The 13,959-nt window shown below is 47.8% G+C and overlaps 1 protein-coding gene across 2 annotated transcripts in view; it reads right to left on the minus strand.

Annotated features, from left to right (window-relative positions):
- The window catches only part of LOC145353775 (CMP-N-acetylneuraminate-beta-galactosamide-alpha-2,3-sialyltransferase 2-like), a 48,207-nt gene extending 34,323 nt beyond the window's left edge, over positions 1–13,884 (minus strand). Inside the window, exons 1-2 of one of the 2 annotated variants that reach the window (XM_080204555.1) lie at positions 13,571–13,884; positions 8,820–8,912 (exon numbers count right to left, since the gene is read on the minus strand). The gene's annotated coding sequence lies outside the window, so the exon portion shown is untranslated. Of the gene's footprint in view, positions 1–8,819; positions 9,011–13,570 lie in introns of those variants that run through there. The other variant, XM_080204554.1, reaches the window with a different exon arrangement.
- Positions 13,885–13,959: the final 75 nt, after the last annotated feature.

Below are 13,959 nucleotides of genomic sequence, written 5' to 3' on the forward strand. Positions count from 1 at the left end.
GCAAAATCCTACAAACTGTCCTGGATTGAGACAATTCGCACCTCTTTAACCTGTGATTATCTCTCTCTCCACACACACTGTTTGTACCTGTGAAGATTTGATTAGCTGTAAAGACTCACATTCCAACCACTCTTCACATTCCAATCTGTAATTATCTTGCAATTGTGTCTTTGCCTATATATGTCGTGTTTGTAAACTAACCTCCACTCAGCTGATGAAGGAGCAGTGCTGCGAAAGCTCGTGACTTTAACCTGATGTTGTGAGACTGCTTACTGTGCCCACCCCAGTCCAACACTGCACCTCCACCTCATGGCAACTCTTGTGATGAGACATTTAACCTCATTAGAGATCCCTTGATAACCCATACTCACTATTTGCCCCAACAAATTGTTGTAATAAACCATATTCATTAATTCCCTCGAACACAAAGAACAGTGCAGCACAGGAACAGGTCCTTCGGGCCAGCAAGCCTGCACTGATCACATTATCCTATCATGATCAACCACCTGTAACCCTCTATTCCCCATTTGTTCATGTATCTGTCTAGATAAGTGAAATGTCACTAATGTACCTCACTAGGCAGTGCATTCCAGGCTCTGTATAAAAACCTTTCCCTGCACCTCTCCATTGAACCTTGCCCCCTCGCTTGGACATGGAGAGGATGTTTCCACTACTGGGAAAAATTAGAACCAGAGGGAACAACCTCAGGCTGAAGGGACGATCCTTTAAAACAGAGATGGGGAAGAATTTCTTCAGCCAGAGAGTGGGGAATCTGTGGAACTCTTTGCCACAGAGGAGGCCGGGTCACTGAGTGTCTTTAAGACAGAGATAGATAGGTTCCTGATTAATAAGGGATAGGGGTTGTGAGGAAAAGGCAGGAGAATGGGGATGAGAAAAATTTCAGCCATGATTGAATGGGGGAGCAGACTCGATGGGCTGAGTGGCCTCATTCTGCTCCGATATCTTATGGACTTACTTGTGGCCCCTTATAATTGCTTTTTCTGACCTGGGAAAAGCTTCCCACTGTCCACCCTATCTATGCCCCTCATAATTTTATAAACTTCTATCAGGTCGCCCCTCAGTCTCCGTTTTTCCAGGGAGAACAATCCCAGTTTATTCAAAGAACAAAGAACAGTACAGCAAAGGAAACAGGCCCTTCGGCCCTCCAAGCCTGCACCGCTCATTGGTCCAAGTAGACCATTCGTTTGTGTGGGGCTAGATGGCCTACTCCTGCTCCTATTTCTTATGTTCTTATCCCTCCATTCCCGGTCTGTTCATGTGACTATCCAGGTAATTCTTAAACAATCCCAGCGAGTCTGCCTCCACCACCCTACTTGGCAGCGCATTCCAGGCCCCCACCACCCTCTGTGTAAAATACGTCCCTCTGATATCTGAATTAAACCTCGTCCCTCTCACCCTGAGCCTGTGACCCCTCGTGATCGTCACCTCCAACCTGGGAAAAAGCTTCCCACTGTTCACCCTATCTATACCCTTCATCATTTTATACACCTCTATTAGGTCTCCCCTCATTCTCCGTCTTTCCAGGGAGAACAACCCCAGTTTACCCAATCTCTCCTCACAGCTAAGACCTCCATACCAGGCAACATCCTGGTAAACCTCCTCTGCACTCTCTCCAAATCCTCCACGTCCTTCTGGTAGTGTGGCGACCAGAACTGGACGCAGTATTCCAAATGTGGCCTAACCAGCGTTCTATACAGCTGTAACATCAGACTCCAGTTTTTATACTCTACACCCCGTCCTATAAAGGCAGGCAAGCCATATGCCTTCTTCACCACCTTCTCCACCTGTGCTGCCACCTTTAAGGATCTGTGCTCCTGCACACCCAGGTCCCTCTGTGTGTCTATACTCCTGATGGTTCTGTTATTTATTGTATAACTCCTCCCTGTGTTAGATCTACCAAAATGCATCACTTTGCATTTATCTGGATTAAATTCCATCTGCCATTTCTCCGCCCAATTTTCCAGCCTATCTATATCCTGCTGTATTCTCTGACAATGTTCATCACTATCCGTAAGTCCAGCCATCTTCGTGTCATCTGCAAACTTACTGATCACACCAGCTACATCTTCTTCCAAACCATTTACATATATCACAAACAGCAGAGGTCCCAGTACAGAGCCCTGCGGAACACCACTGGTCACAGACCTCCAGCCGGAAAAAGACCCCTCCACTGCTACCCTCTGTCTTCTATGGCCAAGTCAGTTCTCCACCCATCTAGCTAGCTCACCTTCTATCCCGTGAGATTTAACTTTTTGCACCAGCCTGCCATGAGGGACTTTGTCAAACGCTTTACTAAAATCCACATAGACGACATCCACAGCCCTTCCCTCGTAAATCGTTTTTGTCACCTCCTCAAAAAACTCCACCAAATTTGTGAGGCATGACCTCCCTCGTACAAAACCATGCTGTCTATCGCTAATGAGATTATTCAGTTCTAAATGTGCATATATCCTATCTCTAAGAATCTTCTCCAACAATTTCCCTACCACAGACCCAAGCTCACCAGCCTATAATTACCCGGGTTATCCTTGTTACCCTTCTTAAATAACGGTACCACATTCGCTATTCTCCAATCCTCAGGGACCTCACCTGTGTACAGTGAAGAGACAAAGATTTCTGTCAGAGGCCCAGAAATTTCATCTCTTGTCTCCCTGAGCAGCCTGGGATAGATGTCATCAGGCCCTGGGGATTTGTCTGTCTTAATGTTTCCTAAAAAATCTAACACTTCCTCCCTTGTAATGGAGATTTTCTCTAACGGGTCAACACTCCCCTCTGAGACACTCCCAGTCAACACATCCCTCTCCTTTGTGAATACTGATGCAAAGTATTCATTTAGGATCTCCCCTACTTCCTTGGGCTCTAAGCATAATTCCCCTCCTTTGTCCCTGAGAGGTCTGGATTTTCTTTTTTTCCCTGACAACTTTTGTTCCTAACGTATGATTAAAATGCCTTCGGATTCTCCTTAATCCTGTCTGGCAAGAACATTTCATGACCTTTTTTGCCCTTCTAACTCCTGTTTGAGTTCTTTCCTCCTTTCTCTGTATTCCTCCAGTGCTCCATCTGTTTTTAGCTCTCTTCAATCCCTCCTCACAGCTAAGACCCTCCATACCAGGCAACATCCTGGTAAACATTTTCTGTACTCTCTCCAAAGCCTCCACATCTTTCTGGTAGTGTAGTGACCGGAATTGGACACAGTATTCCAAATGAGGCCTAACCAACATTTTATACAACTGTAACTTAATTTGCCAGCTTTTATACGCGATGCCCTGTCCGATGAAGACAAGCATGCCATATGCTTTCTTCACCACCTTTTCCACCTGTGCTGCCACTTTGAGGATCTGTGGACCTGTACTCCCACATCTCTCTGTGTGTCTATGCTCCTGATGGTTTTGCCAGTTATTTTATAGCTCCCAGCCTTAACACTCCAGCCTTTTGGTTGTCTTGTCCTAGCCCCTGGACGACACAGTGGTTAGCACTGCTGCCTCACAGTGCCATGGACCAGGCTTCAATTCCAACCTTGGTTGAATGTGTGGTTTGCACATTCTCCCCGTATCTGCGTGAGTTTCCTCCAGGTGCTTTGGTTTCCTCCCACAGCCCAGAGATGTGCAGGTTGGGTGGATTGGACGTGCCAGATTGCTCTTTAGTGTCTCAAAATGTGTAGGTCAGATGGATTAGCCATGGTAAATATGTGGCATTACAGGGATAGAGTGAGGGAAAGGGCCTGGGTAAGACACTCCAACACAGCTGGTGTAGGCCCGATGGCCAGAATGGCCTCTTCTGCCCTTTAGGGATTCTATGCTTCCATGAATTGTTTCCTTTACTCTCTGTCACCATTGACATTGACCAGGTAACCAGCTCTGATTTGTAAAGGTATCTACATCATCTGATCTTTTAATACCCCAATTATTATATATGTTTGAGTCTCAAATCCACAGATTTTCCCACCATGTGGATATGTTGATCTATATCAGCCATTAAGGCATGGTGTATTGGTGAAGTGTGTCATTGTTCTTTCTATTCCTTAAGCCTGGGTTTGGATCATTGTCAGTTGTTTCACAGGAAGGGGATTGTATAGCAGCACAATAGGAGTACAACATTGGTAAATGTGAGGTCATCCATTTTGGTAGGAATTACAGCAAAATGGACTATTATTTAAATGGTAAAAAATAGCAGCATGCTGCTGTGCAGAGGGACCTGGGTGTCCTTGAGCAAGAATATCAAGGAGTTGGTTTGTAGGAACAGCAGGTAATTAAGGAGGCAAATGGAATTTTGTCCTTCATTGCTAGAGGGATAGAGTTTAAAAACAGAGAGGTTATGTTGCAGCTGTATAAGGTGCTGGTGAGGCCACATCTGGAGTACTGTGTACAGTTTTGGTCTCCTTATTTGAGAAAGGATATACTGGCACTGGAGGGGGTGCAGAGGAGATTCACTAGGTTGTTCTGGAGCTGAGAGGATTGGCTTATGAGGAGAGACTAAGTAGACTGGGGCTATACTCATTGGAATTAAGAATGAGGGGGGATCTTTTGGAACATATAAGATTATGAAGAGAATAGATAAGATTGAAGCAGGGAAGTTGTTTCCACTGGCAGTGAAACTAGAAGTAGGGGGCATGGCCTCAAAATAAGGGGGAGCAGATTAAGGACTGAGTTGAGGAGGAACTTCTTCACACAAAGGGTTGTGAATCTGTGGAATTCCCTGCCCAGTGAAGCAGTTGAGGCTCCCTCATTGAATGTTTTTAAGGCAAGGATAGATACATTTTTGAACAGTAAAGGAATTAAGGGTTATGGTGAGTGGGTGGGGAAGTGGAGCTGAGTCCACAAAAAGATCAGCCATGATCTTACTGAATGGCGGGGCAGGCTCGAGGGGCCAGATGGCCAACTCCTGCTCCTAGTTCTTATGTAATGATTGTGTTTAATCACTTTCTGTGATTTATGGGTCACCTATTTCTCCCTTTTATATTCCCACATGTTCCACTTTCCCTACTCCTGCTGTACTAGTGTACTATATACTGTACATATAGTATTCACTTTGGTCTTAAGAATAAAAAATCTGAATATTTTTTAAATGGTGAGAAACTTGTAAATGTTGATGTTCTAAATTTAAGAGATTGTGTTAAACTGGCAAAGAAAACAGTGAATTGGCATGCAGGTGTAGCAAGTAAGAATGCAAACGACAAGCTGATCTTCATTGTGAGGGGCTTGGAATGCAGGAAGAATAAAGTCTACAATTGTGCAGGGTTTTGGTGAGACTACATCTGGGAGAGTGTGTGCAGTTATGGTCTCCATATTTAAGAAAGGATATACTGATATTGAAGAAGGTACAGCAAAGGCTGATTAGATTTGTCCCTGGGGTGAAGGGATTGTCAAATGATGAGAGACTGAGTGAAATGTGTTTCTCTTTGGGGTTTGATGGAGAGGCTTCTGAGGGACAAGATTTACGAACATTTGGAGAGGTTTGACATGATCAGGAATAGTCAGCATGGATTTGTCAAGGGCAGGTCGTGCCTTACAAGCCTAGTTGAGTTCTTCGATAATGTGACTGAACACATTGACGAAGGAAGTGCCGTGGACGTAGTGTACATGGACTTCAGCAAGGCGTTTGATAAGGTCCCCCATGCAAGACTTCTTGAGAAGGTGAGAGGGCATGGGATCCAAGGGCCTTTGGCCTTGTGGATCCAGAACTGGCTTGCCTGCAGAAGGCAGAGAGTGGTTGTGGATGGGGCTTTTTCTGAATGGAGGTCAGTCACCAGCGGAGTGCCTCAAGGATCTGTTCTGGGACCCTTGTTGTTTGTCATTTTCATAAATGACCTGGATGAGGAAGTGGAGGGATGGGTAAGTAAGTTCGCTGATGACACGAAGGTCGGTGGTGTTGTGGATGATCTGGAAGGATGGCAAAAGTTGCAGCAGGACATAGATAGGATGCAGGACTGGGCGGAGAAGTGGCAGATGGACTTCAACGCGGATAAATGTGTTGTCGTCCATTTTGGCAGAACCAACGGGATGAACGAGTACACTATTAAGGGCAGAAGTCTGAGTAGTGTTGAGGAGCAGAAGGATCTTGGGGTCCGGGTCCACAGGACTCTTAAATCGGCCTCGCAGGTGGAGGAGGTGGTCAAGAAGGCGTATGGTGTACTGGCCTTCATTAATCGAGGGATTGAGTTTAGGAGTCGGGAGGTAATGCTGGAACTTTATAAGACCCTTGTCAGGCCTCATTTGGAGTATTGTGCGCAGTTCTGGTCGCCTCACTATAGGAAAGATGTAGAAGCTATTGAAAGGGTGCAGAGGAGATTTACAAGGATGTTGCCTGGACTGGGAGGCATGCCTTATGAAGTTAGGTTGAGGGAGCTGGGACTCTTTTCCCTGGAGAGACGAAGGTTGAGAGGCGACCTGATAGAAGTTTACAAAATGTTGAGAGGAATAGATAGGGTGGACTCTCAGAGGCTATTTCCCCGGTTTGAAATGGTCGCTACGAGAGGACACAGATTTAAGGTGCGGGGAGGGAGGTTCAGAAGTGATGTTAGGGGTAAGTTTTTCACTCAGAGGGTGGTGAGTGAATGGAATCGGCTGCCGTCAGTGGTGGTGGAGGCGAACTCGCTGGGGTCTTTTAAAAGACTTCTGGATGAGTATATGGGGTTTAATGAGATTGAGGGTTATAGATAGGTCTGTAGGTTGGTAGGTGATGTGGTCGGCGCAACTTGTGGGCCGAAGGGCCTGTTTGTGCTGTAGTGTTCTATGTTCTATGTTCTATGTTTAGAATAATGAGAGATGATCTCAGTGAAACCTACAAGATTCTGAAGGGTTTGATAGGATGAATTTTGAGAGATTGTTTCCACTGATTGGAAAATCTAAAACACAGGGACACAATCTCAGGACAGGGGCTAAATGTTTAGGACTGAAACAAGGAGAAATTTCTTTACTCAAAAGAGTTGTGAGTCTTTGGAATTCTCTAGCCCAGAGGTTTGCAGATGCTCCATCAGTGATTTCGGGCTGGGATAAGCTGAGTTTTGGTCACTGAGGGAATCACGGGGTATGGGGAGAGTGTGGAGAACATGGCAGCTGAAACATTGCTTGTATTGAATGGCGGAGCATGTCATGTGATCCACTCCTATACTTATTTCTTATGATTTTATGTTCTAGAAGCTTCCCTTCCACCAAGGTTAAACTGATTGCTCTGTAGTTACTGGGCTTTCATTCAAAAAAGGATATAAATTAGAGTGTCACATTTAGAATAAAAACAGAAAATGTTGGGAAAACGCAGCTGATGTGGGAACACCTGTGGAGAGAGAAACTGAGTTAAGGTGACCTTTTCCAAAACTGGAATAAGAGTCACACAGACTCGAAATGTGAACTCCGTTTCTCACTCCACAGACGTTACCACATCAGCTCACCTTTTCGCCATTTTCTGTTTTTTTCATACTTCCATGGTGTAACATTTGTACTTCCCCAGTCCTTGGGCACCACTCCTGAGTCTAAGGAAAATTGAGAAGTGGTGACCTGTGTCTCTGCAATTTCCACTTTCACTTCCTTTGGTATCCGTGGATGCATTCCATCTGGATTTATCACCTCCGATACGGACGGCCTGTCCAATACCTCCTCCTCATCCTGTCTGAATGACCTCCTCTGTCACTTTGGTAAAGACAGCTCCAAAATATTCACTTAATTCCTCAGCTATTACCTCTGTCTCTGTGCATAAGTCCCCTTTTAGGCCCCTAGTGGACCCTACTCCTCCTTTTAACACCCTTTTACAGTGCCCAGTTTGAATGCTCCAAGCATTGTGTATGCATGGCAGACTTTACACACCAGTGTGGCATTTCCAGTTGATTAATTTTGTATGTCTGTAGATAATTTATTTGCATTGGTTAAAGCAAGTGAAACAAGAATATATATAGGGGCAACATGGTGACACAGTGGTTAACACTGCTGCCTCACAGCGCCAGGGACCCGGGTTCAATTCTGGCCTCGGGTCAGTATGCGCAGAGTTTCCACATTCTCCTCGTGTCTGCATGGGTTTCCTCCCACAGTCCAAAGATGTGCGGGTTAGGTGGATTGACCATGCTAAATTGCCCCTCGCATCAGGCGATTAGCAGGGTAAATGTGTGGGGTTACGGGAATAGTGGCCTGGGTGGGTTTGTGGTCAGTGCAGGCACGATGGCCCAAATGGTCTCCTTCTGCACTGTAGGGATTCTAAAATAAAAATAAAACTAAGCTGCTGCAGTGACTGCCTCCAGCTTCTGATCCTCTGCCAGCGACCTCCAGGTAAAGTCCAATCACAGTCATTAGAAATTAGGACCAAAACTCTGTGTTAAAGCCAGATGTTCAGACGGGCATGTCTTATTCTCACAGCACTTACTGAACATCTGTTTTACAGTGGGAAGATGGTAATACAATGGTTATGTCACTGGACAGTAATCCAGAGGCCTGCATTAATCTGCGGACTCAGGTTCAAATCCCGAGTGGAATACAGTAAATAAATCTGGAATATGAAGCTAATGGTGACCATGGAACTATCACTGATTGGTGTAATACACATCTGGTTCACTAATGTCCTTTAGGGAAGGAAATCTGCTGTCCTTACCCAGTCTGGCCTACATGTGACTTCAGAGTCATTGCAATGTGGGTGACTCCAAACTGCCCTGTGAAATGGCCGAGTGAGACACTCAGTTCAGGGGTGATTAGGGAGGGTGATAAATACTGGCCCAGTCAGTGACACCCACATCCCATAAATAATTAGAAAATAGTCATTAGTCTCTTTCCTGCAATCCCAAATCAGGACTGTCTGAACTATCTACCATTACCCACCTGGGCTCCATGCTGGAATCGGCAGGCAGTGCTAGTACTGGTTACTCTGTATGTTTCTCTCCCTCTCTGCAGCATCTTTTCAATTTCTGGTTTCTGTGGAGATGAGCAGAATGAGTTTCCTCCTGCGCAATTTTTTATCTTCCTGGTAAAGGTGCCTTCAGTGTACAATCCTCAAATAGGGGAAAGCATTTTTGATCTGTTAGGGAGTGCAATAGGCAAGGATAGGTAAAGTCAATCCGGTTTGGATCTGACAGATAGCAAATTGTTTGTTGCATTATTTGAACTTAGAACATAGAACATTACAGCGCAGTTCAGGCCCTTCAGCCCTCAATCTGTGAAGCCAATCCAAAGCCCGTCTAAACTACATTATTCCAATATCATCCATATGTTTGTTCAATGACCATTTAAATGTCCTTAAAGTTGGTGAGTCCACCACTGTTGCAGGCAGGGCATTCCACGCCCTTACTACCCTCTGAGTAAAGAACCTACCTCTGACATCCGTCCTATAATTACCACCCCTTAATTTAAAGCTTTGTCCCCTTGTGTTAGCCATCACCATCCGAGGAAAAAGGCTCTCACTGTCCACCCTATCTAACCCTCTGATCATCTTGTATGCCTCAATTGTCACATCTTAACCTTCATGACACCAAGATGGCAGGGTTGGTGGGTACCGAAGTGGATTGTGAGGTGATACAACAGGATATAGATAGGTTGGTGCATTGGGCAGATAGGTGGCAGATGGAATTTAATCCTGACAAATGCGAGGTGATGCATTTTGGAAGGAATAATATAGAGAGGAGTTATGTGATAAAAGGTAGACAAATTAGGAGTATAGAAACACAGAAGGACCTGGGTGTGCAGGTTCACAAATCCATGAAGGTTGCGACACAAGTGGAGAATGTTGTCAGGAAGGCTTATGGAATGCTAGCCTTTATAGTAAGGGGTATAGAGTATAAAAGATGCCGTCTAATGCTTCAGTTGTATAGAACGTTGGTTAGACCGCATTTGGAGTACTGCGTCCAGTTCTGGTCACCTTACTACCGGAAGGACGTGGAGGCTCTGGAAAGGGTGCAGAGGAGGTTTACCAGGATGTTGCCTGGCATGGAGGGGCTGGGGTACGAGGAAAGGTTGGAGAAACTGGGACTGTTCTCCTTGGAAAGACGGAGATTGAGGGGGGACATGATAGAGGTATATAAGATACTGAAGGGAATAGACAGAGTCAATAGTGAGAGACTGCTCCCTAGATTGGTTACAAATACAAGAGGACATGATTTAAGGGTGAGGGGGGAGAGATATAATTTGGATATGAGAGGAAAGTTCTTTACGCAGAGAGTTGTGGGGGTATGGAACGCGCTACCGAGTAGGGTGGTGGAGGCAGGAACGTTGGACTCGTTTAAGGTTCAGTTAGATAGGCATGAGTGAAATGAGGATGGAGGGTTATGGTAGGGGTTATTGAATAAGGGTTAGAACCTCAGGAGACACAGGAAAGGCAGGCTTGTGATTAACGTTTTTGTCTTTTATTCTGCAGGTGGAGGTCCACCTCGTTGTCAAACGAGGGGCATGCACACGGTGGGTCGTGCGTGGGCTACTCTTGGAGGTTCCGGGAGTGGCCTAGTACTTCATGTCGGTGTGTGTGCTTGATCCTGGACCGGTAGACAGGCGCCACAACAGCTCGGTGACTAGCACTGCTAGCTGTGCAGATACATGGATTTGGGCCTGTGTCTGTGGGAGTTTGCGCATTCTCCCTGTGGATGCGTGGGTTTCCTCCGGGTGCTCCGGTTTCCTCCCACACCCCAAAGATGTGCTCTTAGGCTGATTGGTTTTACCAAATTGACATTATTCTCCCCTGAATCTGGCTAAGTTAGGGGTTCCATTCGTAGACACGCAGGGTAGAATAGGTGTAGGGTGATGCGGCGGCGCGGCCTTGTTGGGCCAAAGGGCCTGTTTCCCTTGCTGGGTTGTTCTTTGTTCTCTCTAATGAAAATAACCTCAAGTCCCTCAGCCTTTCCTCGTAAGACCTTCCCACCATACCAGGCAACATCCTGGTGAACCTCCTCTGCACCCTTTCCAATACCTCCACATCTTTCTTATAATGCGGCGACCAGAACTGTATGCAATACTCCAAGTGCGGCCGCACCAGAGTTTTATACAGTTACAACACGACCTCACGGCTCCGAAATTCAATCCCTCTACCAATAAAAATCCCTCTACCTTCTTAACAACCTTATCAACCTGGGTGTCAACTTTCAGGGATTTATGCACATGTACACCAAGGTCTCTCTGCTCATCCACATTACCAAGTATCTTACCATTAGCCCAATACTCTGTGTTCCTGTTACTCCTGCCAAAGTGAATCACTTCACACTTTTCCACATTAAACTCCATTTGCCACCTCTCAGCCCAGCTCTGCAGCTTATCTATGTTCCTCTGTAACCTGCAACATCCTTCCACACTGTCCACAACTCCACCGACTTTAGTGTCATCTGCAAATTTACTAACCCATCCTTCTACACCCTCATCCAGGTCATTTATAAAAATGACAAACAGCAGTAGCCCCAAAACAGATCCTTGAGGCACACCACTAGTAACTGAACTCCAGGTTGAATATTTCCCATCAATCACCACCCTCTGTCTTCTTACAGCTAGCCGATATCTGATCCAAACTGTTAAATCACCCTCAATCCCATGCCTCTGTATTTTCTACAAAAGCTTACAGTGGGGAATCTTATCAAACGCTTTGCTGAAATCCATATACACCACGTCAACTGCTTTACCCTTATCCATCTCTTTGGTCACCTTCTCAAAGAACTCAATAAGGTTTGTGAGGCACGACCTACCCTTCACAAAACCGTGTTGACTATCCCTAATCAAATTATTCCTTTCTAGATGATAATAAATTTGGGTTTTATTTTAAATAGATTCCAAATTGAATTCAACAGCCAGCCTGGAGAAATGAAGAAGAATCACAAAATAAATGATCTGGGAGAGTTTAGATGGGATGGAAAGGGAGATAGACAACAGAATTCTGAAAACATCTAGGTTTGACATCTCATCAGAAAGGTGGCTCAGCACTGACCCTCTGACAGTGCGGCGCTCCCTCGGCACTGACCCTCTGACAGTGCGGCGCTCCCTCAGCACTGACCCTCTGACAGTGCGGCGCTCCCTCAGCACTGACCCTCTGACAGTGCGGCGCTCCCTCGGCACTGACCCTCTGACAGTGCGGCGCTCCCTCAGCACTGACCCTCTGACAGTGCGGCGCTCCCTCAGCACTGACCCTCTGACAGTGCGGCGCTCCCTCAGTACTGTTCCTCTGACAGTGCGGCGCTCCCTCAGCACTGACCCTCTGACAGTGCGGCGCTCCCTCAGTACTGTTCCTCTGACAGTGCGGCGCTCCCTCAGCACTGACCCTCTGACAGTGCGGCACTCCCTCAGTACTGTTCCTCTGACAGTGCGGCACTCCCTCAGTACTGACCCTCTGACAGTGCGGCACTCCCTCAGTACTGACCCTCTGACAGTGCGGCGCTCCCTCGGCACTGACCCTCTGACAGTGCGGCACTCCCTCAGTACTGACCCTCTGACAGTGCGGCACTCCCTCAGCACTGACCCTCTGACAGTGCGGCACTCCCTCAGTACTGTTCCTCTGACAGTGCGGCACTCCCTCAGCACTGACCCTCTGACAGTGCGGCACTCCCTCAGTACTGACCCTCTGACAGTGCGGCACTCCCTCAGCACTGACCCTCTGACAGTGCGGCACTCCCTCAGTACTGTTCCTCTGACAGTGCGGCACTCCCTCAGCACTGACCCTCTGACAGTGCGGCGCTCCCTCAGTACTGTTCCTCTGACAGTGCGGCGCTCCCTCAGCACTGACCCTCTGACAGTGCGGCGCTCCCTCAGTACTGTTCCTCTGACAGTGCGGCACTCCCTCAGTACTGTTCCTCTGACAGTGCGGCACTCCCTCAGCACTGACCCTCTGACAGTGCGGCGCTCCCTCAGTACTGTTCCTCTGACAGTGCGGCACTCCCTCAGCACTGACCCTCTGACAGTGCGGCACTCCCTCAGTACTGACCCTCTGACAGTGCGGCGCTCCCTCGGCGCTGACCCTCTGACAGTGCGGCACTCCCTCAGCACTGACCCTCTGACAGTGCGGCACTCCCTCAGCACTGACCCTCTGACAGTGCGGCACTCCCTCAGCACTGACCCTCTGACAGTGCGGCGCTCCCTCAGCACTGACCCTCTGACAGTGCGGCGCTCCCTCAGCACTGACCCTCTGACAGTGCGGCGCTCCCTCAGCACTGACCCTCTGACAGTGCGGCGCTCCCTCAGTACTGTTCCTCTGACAGTGCGGCGCTCCCTCAGCACTGACCCTCTGACAGTGCGGCACTCCCTCAGTACTGACCCTCCGACAGTGCGGCACTCCCTCAGCACTGACCCTCCGACAGTGCGGCACTCCCTCAGCACTGACCCTCTGACAGTGCGGCGCTCCCTCAGCACTGACCCTCTGACAGTGCGGCACTCCCTCAGTACTGACCCTCCGACAGTGCGGCACTCCCTCAGCACTGACCCTCCGACAGTGCGGCGCTCCCTCAGCACTGACCCTCCGACAGTGCGGCGCTCCCTCAGCACTGACCCTCTGACAGTGCGGCGCTCCCTCAGCACTGACCCTCTGACAGTGCGGCGCTCCCTCAGCACTGACCCTCCGACACTCCCTCAGCACTGACCCTCTGACAGTGCGGCACTCCCTCAGCACTGACACTCTGACTCTATGGTCATTTGCTGCCATTCATTGTGTTTGAATTCAGCCTCAGAGAGTTTGTCCTGAGCGCCTCCCGCCACTGCACAGACACCTCCCAGCCCGCAGGGGACGCAACGGAAAGCGCTGACAACACTCTTGCCTCTGATCCAAAATCTTCCCTTGATTGTACATTATTCTGACTGTCGTCTGCCCGAATTCATATTTAATAGGGTTCCTTTAAAAAGCAAATACATGATCGAATAAAAATATCGAATTCCCGAGCATTTATTTTTCAGGGAGGCAATGGTGCCAGCTGAGATGGAGGCCCGCACACTCAAGATGGCGGCGGGAAGTGGCGACGCAGTGGAGGCTGGGAGTGAGGGCAGTGATCCAAGATGGCGAGTGGGA

Source organism: Carcharhinus amblyrhynchos, chromosome 16 (genome assembly GCF_965287045.1).
Source record: "Carcharhinus amblyrhynchos chromosome 16, sCarAmb.v2.hapA, whole genome shotgun sequence".
Classification (NCBI taxonomy): domain Eukaryota; kingdom Metazoa; phylum Chordata; class Chondrichthyes; order Carcharhiniformes; family Carcharhinidae; genus Carcharhinus; species Carcharhinus amblyrhynchos.